Source organism: Vespula pensylvanica, chromosome 4, assembly GCF_014466175.1.
Source record: "Vespula pensylvanica isolate Volc-1 chromosome 4, ASM1446617v1, whole genome shotgun sequence".
NCBI lineage: Eukaryota > Metazoa > Arthropoda > Insecta > Hymenoptera > Vespidae > Vespula > Vespula pensylvanica.
Window position 1 is genome coordinate 6,601,504 of NC_057688.1, and position 10,980 is coordinate 6,612,483.

At 33.5% G+C, this 10,980-nt stretch overlaps 1 long non-coding RNA gene across 4 annotated transcripts; it reads left to right on the forward strand.

Annotated features, from left to right (window-relative positions):
- The first annotated feature begins 3,232 nt into the window (after positions 1-3,232).
- Positions 3,233-10,601, forward strand: LOC122628464. Of its 4 annotated transcripts, none has more exons than XR_006327054.1 (6): positions 3,233-3,649; positions 7,653-7,980; positions 8,247-8,347; positions 8,919-9,244; positions 9,621-9,745; positions 10,149-10,601. It is a non-coding gene; the product is annotated as an uncharacterized LOC122628464 (long non-coding RNA). The 4 variants fall into 4 exon arrangements; XR_006327056.1 differs by lacking the exon at positions 3,233-3,649 and adding an exon at positions 3,762-4,697 and having other exon boundaries at positions 8,247-8,351; XR_006327055.1 differs by lacking the exon at positions 3,233-3,649 and adding an exon at positions 3,774-4,375.
- The last annotated feature ends 379 nt before the right edge of the window (positions 10,602-10,980 follow it).

A 10,980-nucleotide genomic window follows, 5' to 3' on the forward strand; every position in this document is an offset into this window, starting at 1 on the left:
CGTTTCTACGATATTATCGTAAAAGTAGTAAGTGTATCTACGTATTTAGTGATACACAGCCGATAGACTGAATGTAATCAGTAGAAATTAATATGGAATATTTGTTTAAAAAGTTCGATTAGTATTTTAATTTTTTCGACAATTCGATGACAAAGTATTTTTTTCTGTTTTCTTTTTCTTTTTTTAAATAATCGTAAGCAGAAATAATTCGTCTCTGGCAAAAGGAAGTTTCGGATAAGCCGTAAAACAGAAGTAAAACGAAATAGTTTCTTCGGCGCACAATGCGAATTGTATGGATAAAGGAAAAAGGGAAGGCAGATATCAATCACGCGAGTAGCGAAGGGCTGAGATTTGGCAGCAGCTTCCAAGGCGAAGAGAAGTACGAGAATTCAACCCAGCTTCGAGCCGGAACAACTGCGGCCATTGTATCATTTATTTTTCTAAGATGCTCCAACTATATCGATCCACGTGTTATCGAAGCTTCAACGCTTTCGTCACCTTATCTTTTTTCAGACACATTCATAAATGTCATAGTAAAAATGAACAATTTTTTATTTAATTCGATTAGAAAATATTAACAATCAATATAAAACATAAATATCAATAAAATGATGAGCAACTACGTTAAAATGAAATTTATTACATTAAGTTATTTAATAAAATACAAAAAAAAAAACATATTTTTATTTATTTCTTAAAATGATATCATTTTTTTATTTCTTTTTCATCTATTTCTACAATATTTTTACGGTAATAGAATTTAGTAACGGAATTTGAACAGACAGCGAACGTCTTGCGAAGGTTCAGTTGACGTCATCTTCAATGAAGAAAGAAACATGCTTCTACCTTGTCCGATGTCAGTTACATATCCTACGATACTGACCCCATGGGAGCTCGTGGGTTAGATAAAACTCGAGACAATGGGAATAATGGGCGCGAAAACGAATATAACGCGACTTGATCGCGACTGACGGCTGTTTTCTTGTCCTATGAACGATTGCAAAATTGATGCGATTGTTATTGAATGAAGTAATAGGATTCTATAGAATTTGTTGCTAAATGCTTATATTAATTTAAGAAATATGTATGTAAAATAGCATTACACTTAAAAATTCATAGTTGACATAATAAATAATAAATAATAAAATAATATATATATGTGTATATACCATAAATAATTTTTTAAAAAAAGAGTTTTAAAATATTAATATAACACCATTAGAAATTTTATTTAATAAAATATTGAATAGCTATCCATCCATATAGTTCCTAAGATACCATTTCAAAAGCTTGCCATCTATAATTATACAACTGCAACAATACATGTCGAATTGCTCAATCGGTAATAAAATTGTAGAAATTTATATATTCTGCTTTATCGATCGTAAAAAATAGCGATGTAAACTTATAATGTTGCGGGTACGATGGCGCACGTATCGCATCGCAGCCATCATGAATCAAATTGTGTCAAGAAAAAGTGGGGGTTGATCGTGACGAGAGGAGGACCTTTCTTGGTAAGCCTACCAAAAGGTGGAGCTCGACACGCGTCAGTAACGACCACCTGCAGGTTATTACAGTGGCGTAGGAATTAATTATGCATTAGAAATATTTCAAGAATTTTGCATGATATTAATTTATTGATATCTATATTATAGTTGATAATAAACTCTAATAAAATAGTATAGACCATAACATACGTTAAAAATAGAATAATTTTAATTTAATATCTAAATTTCGAATTCGGGGACATTGCTTCCAAATAATCTAATTAAAAAGAAGCGTTGAAGTGACTTTGACATTTAAGTAATCAGTTTTCTTTTGCATTTTCGACTAGCATACATAGAAAATCTCCGAATATCTAAGATTCAAATAATAATGTATGTTACTGCACCGGTTCAAATTTTTGTAGGCCATAAATGAATCTCCGGACGCAGCAACCTCCGCGTGGTGAGACGAGTTGGTAGTACCAGGAGTATATCGAAATCTTATAATATGCAAGTATTACTGAGCAAACGGTTGCGTATTTGAAAAATATCTTTTCAATCTAATTCCAACTAAACATCAAAATACATCAATTTTACATTGGTTATCATACTTCAGTAGATAAATGTATTCGATATACTAGAATTCTGAAATAATTTCTTGAAGAAACGCATAAAAAATATTTCTATCCTAATTATGTGTGCCGTTTTTTTTATTTATTTTTACCTAATCTTATTAATTATTATTTATAAGTATCGGATGGAACCCATGAGTACGGGCCCTTGAAAGAAGTCTTGGGTGGATCTTCTTCTTTCAATTTGAAAAAATGGAGCTCGAATTTTTTTATTTTGGTTTCGGTCAATATGTCCATCTCTCACGTTCAGAATTACATCGTTGTCGCGTGCGCGCACGTTCTGTCTCTATTTTTTTTTCTTTTTCTTTTTCTCTTCTTCTACACTAATCTCGATCATCAAGGGATAAATTCATTTATAGGTTCATAAATATGATAGACTCATAATGAGTACAGTGTTTCTCTAACTACAGTGTCTGCAGTTCATATTTCTTTTGTAATTATCCCTAAAGTTACACATGTTTCGGGAAAAAGGTGATGCACAATTTTAAAAATAGAAATCAATTTTAACTGTAAAAACGAAGCGCTTGCATTGCCATCTGTTGGCAAATTGCATAAGGTTATTGTACGATAGCATCTACTTTGCCGACTGATACAAAATTGTTTTATCTGTTGATTCCATTTACCGGCAGTCGGTGGTTACCTGCAATAATACGGTTTAGTTTCGATTTTTGTTATTTCAGTGTTTTTACCAACATTTGGTATATTATCGACACACAATACTAAAATATAAAGATACTATCTTATATTTTATATTACATAAAAACCTTAAAACTTTATTTCTGATAATGAAAAAATAAATCAATGTAAATATTAGAATTGTGGAAAGTTGAAAGTAACACAAAATATAAATATATCAATATAATGCAAAACTAATAAATATGGAAAATATCTTACGTTTTTTATTTGTCTATAATTAAGAAAATAATAATGAAAATTAATGATGGTATATGTTACCATTGATTGATCTTATGAACAAATAAGGAATTAGAAGAATGAACATTCGATGGTAAATATCCGAGTTTTTAAACGTATACACAAGAGATATCAGATAATATTTATATACATATATGGAAGAGAACGCTGCGAATGAAGTTAGTTCACGTTCCGTCCTAGAAGAGATCAGGTCAACAGAAAGCTAGTAGAGGTTCCTTTCAAAGCTATAAGTTCCCTCCTTTCATCCCCACCATCAGTAACATGCAGCATCCCTCGAAGCCACTCGGGTGCTTTCATCCCCAACGATGGTGACGCCCAGCGCCGTTTTCCGTGCGCGTTTTCCATCTCCTTTCGACGCAGACTCGACGACTCGTTACAGTTGACGCTTTCAGTGTTCTTCCGTTACGTCAATAAAACTCCACGAGGAAATTCAGCAGTCACTTCAGAAAAATCATATAGAATCCTACGTTCGATTCTGATTTCAAAGACGAAGAGAGAAAAGCGCAGTTCAATGGGAAGAATTTCGATATGGAAGATTGCAATGGCGATTAGTGTTCGACTCGATATTCCTCGTACTTCTGAGGTAGAAGAATATAAATGGTAAGAATTTTATTTATCTTCTAATCATCTTCATTCGATTATATCAAACTTTCCTTTTCTAACCATAATCATCGACAATTTCATCTCACCGTCGTCTTATTTACATGCTTCGTCTACGTTAATTATCATAATCTCATAATAAAATTTACATTATTTTAACGAAATAAAAAACTCCGAGCTATCGTTTAAAATTAAAATCAAACATCCTATCTAAAACATCCAATCGCAAATTATTCATACGATTAATTTAATTCGATATATCCCAAAAAATAAAATTGATCGGCGAGAATAGGTTTAGGGCGGAGATCGAAAGTTTCGACGACATATTTTCTCGCGACATTGTCAAGAGAATTCGACGGTATGTATTGATACACGTGTGCGCGCGCGCGCGGCATTCTCGTCGGGTCGCGAGAAATGTAACCGCGTCTCGTCCATGTACGCATATACACACACATATGTAGAAGAACGCAGTAGAAAGAAACCAAGAGCAGATAGGATCACACAGAGCGTGGTGGGTCGTTAAAGCCGGCTCAGCGCGCGTTTTCTGGTTTGTAGTTGGAATATAAGAACTACTATCGGCGGCCACGTTGCCGACGGTGGCTCCATTATCGGTGAATTTCGGTACTCGTACGAATACTCGAGTAATCTGGCGGGTACTCCGACGCCGATCGATTTGCACAGTGTTCTTCTACCTCTCTTGCGACTAGGTGCCATTTCGTAACGCCCGTAAATACACGTCGAGTCTCTTTTTCGACGATTGTCAAGCTCGATTTCATCATCATACCTTCCTATTTTTTCTTTTTCCGTTTTTTTATTTTCTTTTGATAAAAAGACAATTAATCCTGGTCCGGCGAATTCAATCTCAAAGCGTCCCGTTTCTTTTTCGCTTCTCTTTTTTAGTTTTTTTATCCTCGTGCGTGATCTTCCATGTTTACAACATGCTTTCCTCGAACGTCACAACGATGTGTTTTAAGTGTTTTCCAAGTGTATACTTTTTTCTTTCCCTTTTTTTTGGTAACTCATTATACGAAGGAAATTGAATAAACTGGTAAGAGATTATTTAAATTCAAAACGATGTTCTTTGAACTTGTTTTGTAAGAAATGATATACGATAAGAAATATCTTTTTTTATCGAGATATTTAATTAGGATATATAGTGATCGAGATAATTAGTATATCGGCATAGAAAACTGGAATAAAAATAATTCATTTTATTTTTACGTAACTAAGTAGGTTTATGTCACAATTTAATATTTTTTTACGTGTAGAAAAAAGAAGATAAAATATACGCATTCTATCGAATGAAATTATCTTTATTTCCTAACATTTTCTATTCTCTTTCGTAATCTAATATGATTTATTAAATAATCTATTAAATGTACTTCAATTCTTTGTACACGTCGATGTTTCTCTAATTTTATTTCATCCAAGTTATAATAGCGTAAAAGTCGTATTCCGTTTGAGATAAATTGTGTTATGATAAATTTGTACATTTTTCTTCATCTTTATTACTCATACATTTACATTCAATGATAACATGCAGCTATTCTATCGTTTAATCAAATGATCCCAGTGATCATTTCGAATCGACATTCTTGCGAATTCTTAATCAGAAGTTCCGTAATGATTTTCAGAAAGACGATGTTCTTAGTCGTAGCCGTTTACAGGAGGGAAACCGGCTACGACTTTAATCAAGGACTTACTCAGCCCACGTTCCACATCTAACTTTCCGATCCCTAAACTCGCTGTTTAAACGACCGAAGAAAGTCGTAGCTATTTCTCGAAAAACCAGTCATAAAATTTCATTACGTTAAACGATAATATTATTCCAGTCGATTTCTCTAAAGATTCGAATTTCGATAAAAATTGTCTAATCTTGTAATTACTTCATGCATTATATAAGAAACATATATTATCTTTTTCGTAATACTAAAATTATTGGCGTTAACATCGTTTGTTCTGATTTTTTTAGTTTTACTAGAAGATTGAAAAAAAAAGAGTTAGATAAAGATATTCTAATCAGCAAACACGAATAATATTTCTTTTACTATTAATCTATATTACTCCGTTTCTATTAACAATTATTCGTCATATCATTGCCTTTTAAAACTATTATTATTTATATCTAATCTCTAGAATGATTTTAATTATCTAAAAAAGTAACAAGTAAGAGTATAAATTCAATGATAGAAGATAAGAAAGCTAAATCGCGAGTTCTCGTAGCCTTTTTTTTTCAAGCGAGTTATTAGTTAATACGCACTGACAGGAGCCATATTATGAATCGATAGGTGAATGGACAAGATGTAGCATGACGCGACAAAGCATTGGATGATCGATGTTGTGTCCGTGTTGCTTGATAGTTAAGAAGCAAAGCTACCGTAGTTCCTGTAAGAATTAACAAGGAACTACCGATCGTCATTTACACGCTCGAACGTTTTACATATTTTTACTGAACTTTGAAACACGTTAGTTCGTTTATTAGACAACCAAAAAAGATGATCAGATATTAATCATTCGATTAAGTCGATCGTTTATACTTTCAATTATAGAGGAGATTTAACTTTTAATTCGATTATCTACAATAGGTTTATTAATTTCAACTTTACAAGAAAGTATATTAAAAATAACAAAAAGTTACATTTGTAAATCATATCTTCTTCGAATACTTTTCCATGTCTAGAACTAATGAGTCACCTTGTATATGAATTCCATAATTTAAATGTTTCATTTCGAAAATAAATTATAGGGTCGAATATCGGTAAATATCTAACAAGCATTATCGTTCATTTCAGAATTCACAAAATGAAACATTTAATCGTTTTCCATTTAACAAAGTAGGCTAAGATAAATATTCATTAAAATTACAGAATCGTTGTGAAGGTACAAGCACGAATACATTCATAAAGAATCGCACGAAGCCGGAATGCCATTACATGAGTATCATTCTTTCATTTCAAACGAAATAACGGGCGTTTTCCGTCGCAAAATTTATCTCTTTTCGCTTCTATTCACGGCAATGCGCGATGTAATTTCGCGAGGTTGTATAGCGTCGAATTAATACACCAACTATCATAAACTAACGCGTTTCCGCGAGAAGTGACGTCATTTGATGCTGCACGTAAATGGGAGGAGAGTCGGTGATGAGCCCTTGTTAATCTCTTATGCTCCGCTTAGTTGATATAGACCGATTCCCACAATCGTTTAAACTCCCTTTATTGTGAATATCTATAGATTTTATTATCGACTTTGGAAGAATTGAATTCAACAGAAGAACAATAACTTATTGCAACGATAACAAATTAATTTATAGCGTTCTGTTAAATACAAATTACAAATATTACAACGCTTAAACGATAACAGGATAATTATCGTTCTGTAGCAGACTTTATGATGATGATTAGCAATCCATACATTTCAAACAATGACAATGAATTGATTAATTATTATTAACTGTTAGATGTTTAATAAGAATAACAAGTAATACAAAGTCGAAACTATTTAAACAGAAATAGAAAGAGAAAACTGATGCTGGGTTAGAGTCAGCAAAAGAAAATCATTCCCTTATCGCCATTTTATAATGGCTATAAATCACAAAAACTGACCTGATACTATACCTTCAACTTTCTTTTTTTCCATTCTTTTTCGGGGATTCAGTCAGGTAAGCCCATAGAAGTCCCAGGTAATGGCGTTCGTTCCTTCGTTCGAGACCTTGGTCTTACCGATCGACCCTCGTGATATTCCCAAATTCCTCGATTTATTGCGAAGCCAAATTTTCTCTTTCCTTTCCTTCTCGTAAAACTAATAATATTACATAAAGACAAGTCGCATTCTAAAGTAAAAAATAAAAATCAATGTTTATTTCGAATAATTTTTTTTTTGTTTACTCACAAAGTTGATTGAATAATGAGTAAGACAAAAAATATATATATACAGATATATACATTTATATGTGTGTAAACGAGTTACGCGTGGATGCTTAGCTTTTGTTTGGATTTCATTTTAGAAGCGAATAAAATGGTCCCCCGATTTGTGAAGGAGAGTAAGAGAGATAGAGAAAGAGAGTGAGAGAGAGACAGAGAGAAAAGAGGGAAGAAAATGGACAGAGGAGCAAAGGAACGAAAAGCAACGAACGAACGAGAGACGGACGGATACACGATGAAAAGAGAGGGACGAAGAAAGATACCGGCTGGCAAGCAGATGGTAGCCTCGTTTATTGGTTTACTCGTCGGCTCGCTGCCCCTCCGGCCATGAAACGAGACTTTAGAACGAGTGTCGTTTCTCTTTGTAGCAGAGAGAGTGACCCGGCGACCTTCGATTCGACGGAAATCGATGTAAATTATATTTTTAGATGAAATTTTTATTTTTCTTAAACAACAACAAGAAAAAATGTAAAATTTGGCAACTTTGTCTCGATTATTTTAACAATCTTTCGAATATTCAACAAACTACTTATTGTGTCGTGTTATTTTGAACACCGGGTATATATGTGTGTGTGTGTGTGTGTGTGTGTATCGATCGTTGAAAGTCATCTAATAATTATTTATCATAGAAATTGTTCATGTAAAATTAATGTAAGAACTTTTTCTTTACAAAACAGGAATGACGAGAATGGATTCAATGACTCGATCAAGCAGGATACCATCGATGTAGAACGCGTCTTCTTACCTACCATACATTCATCGAACGTTCATTCAAGAAGTACGTAAGTCATGTTGCGGGATGCATTTTATCCGTTATACGTACAGTACAGAAAGTCGACGATCTCACGTTTTTGCTTCGTAATGCACAAGATAGTTTAGTATTCTTTCGTAGAAATGATTATTATTTAATATTCTCGGTCGTAAAATACGTGCTACGTAAAGAAAAAAATAACTATTTCTTCATAATTTAACTACTTTATTTTAATTTTATTTTTCTTCTAACGTATTCATTTTTCTAACGATTTCTAACTTCATAAAAAAGAAGGAACAAAGAAAAAAGAAGAAAAGAAAAGAATTGTCTTCTTGTAAGACTTAATGAAATGAAATTTTCTGACAACGAAGAAGGTTTGAATTATATAATAACTAATAAGCAGTATAAAGTAGTCGATATATTCTCAGAGGTAATTAATACTATACATTCCTGAATATAATCTATCTCCTGGGTGTAATTCCTGCTCGCTCTTCCAAACTCTCTATATAAGCTCTGGCTTCCAGTTTCATGCTCGAGTGGTAGAAAAGTTTGAGCGTGAGCCGTGAAACGATCCTAATACGCAAAATTATGTGCTCAGGGGGACGAAGAGAAGACGAAGAGAGCGATAGTGGTGGATATAGTAGCTGACATTAAGAGAGTATCTGTGTGCGTGTATGTGTGTGAAAGAGAGTTGGAGAGAGAGAAAGAGGGAGAGAAGTATACGTACAGATATACAGACGCAGCCATCAAATAATGGCGTCGTGGGGGCGGATAGCCGTTGCCGGGTCGATAGGAGGAAGGCCCTTGACCTGCAAAACTCCGACTGCCGTCCCACCGTCGGCGTCGTTTTAACGAGGACCCTCGCTCATTGGCTCCTCTAGACTTCTCCCTAGGGAAGGAATCGTGATTCACCTGCTTTTTCGAGTGAGTATAACCAACTATGTTATTCTTCGATCGATACGAGGGTTAATATAAAATTTATCAAAAAAGTATTTCTCGACTATTAGGGAACAATCGTTCATTGAAAATGATCATAATTCTTTTGAAAAAGCATCGAGAAATCAATCGGATTTTAGCATAGAATTGGTTAAAATCACGAGGTGAATCCAATCAGATGTCGGTAGTATCGACGAATCACGTAGTAACGCGCGAATTTCAAAGTTAATATTTTGGTTTATCGATAAGAATATGTTGTTTTTATGTGTTTGCGTTTTAACGGTATTGTAAAAAGGATGAAGGAATGAAAAGTATTTCAGTAAGCTAAGTACGATCAGTTTCTTTTACGAGTTTGTGTGTTTAGGATCGTAATATTGACCGCCTTGCTGTTTAGACCAAGACTTAGTCTAGGTCTCAGGGAGCTTAATTTGCGTTAATCCCAATGAGTATTCGAGGGTGGTTTAAAAGGGATTAACTTGGCTTGAAAAGGTAGGTTGCTGTTATAAGATGGATAATCTGTTGAAGTTGACAATTGTGCTTAAAATAAATGCGACAAAAAATAATATTATGACAAAAGAAACCGTGTCAATACTTTTGAAAGCAATACTCTATTGTATATTCTCTTCTTCGGAGGATTGTATCAACCAATTAAGATACTCTTCCGATTAGACATTTCAGTGACTTGCACATCGTGATTATTATTATTATTATTATTATTATTATTATTATTTATGATTAACAATCGATTGCTCAGAAAAATTGTTCATATGTACGTGTCAAAGGGATGATTTTCTTTTTTTTCCCAAACGATTGTATTGACAAGAAATTTTATTTGCGATATCGATATATGTATATCTATTGCTGTATGGTACTGACTACGTATTAATTTCAGGTGAACGAACGGAAGACAAGATATGACCAAGTGACCTGGAAGTGCAAGGTGCGTTACGGCACGGTATATAAAACGAGCCGTTCAAGAAAGAGAAAAGGAAAGAACATGATGGAGAAGCCGACCTTGCTACGATCAGCTGTGTCATCCTTGGGCCGTTAACGCTCAGGTGGTTTCGATCTCAGGGCCGAGCATCAATCATCATTGGTAGTGCAAGGCGTGATGTGATTATTGTCACTAAGATACTCCGCTACGATATAACAATCACGAAAGTGTGCCAAGTGACATAACAGGGTTTATCTTTAACGGTGAATCTTAAGCATCAAATAAAACAGGCCTAATATTTTAACCTCCCATTATATTCTATTCATTGAGATAGGTCGGTACAGTCGATGAGTTTCTTTTGCTCGTAGATAATTTATTTTCTAAAAATAACAAGTACTTGTCATCTCTTAAATTTAGGTCTTCTTTCATAAAATTTGAACTACTTTTAAGACGTTTTAATACTTGATTATTGATCGTTTCTTTACAATTTTATATAAGAAGGAAATCTATCAAATTCGATAATAACCAGTTTTGTTTTTCAGGTCCAAACTATGCTCTTCGTTACGAAAGAAGTATATTTAAAAGGGATGTAGATACAAAAAAGAAATGAATAGATGCGTTTATTAAGTCGATAGACAAAAGATTTATCGAAAGAATACAATTTTTATCTAATCTGCGTATATATGAGAATAACTTTGATACAAAATCAAAACTATTTTGACATGTCTCTAATTAGTTAATGAAAAAAATTAATATCGAATAATGCGAGTAAATTGGGTTTACATAACGT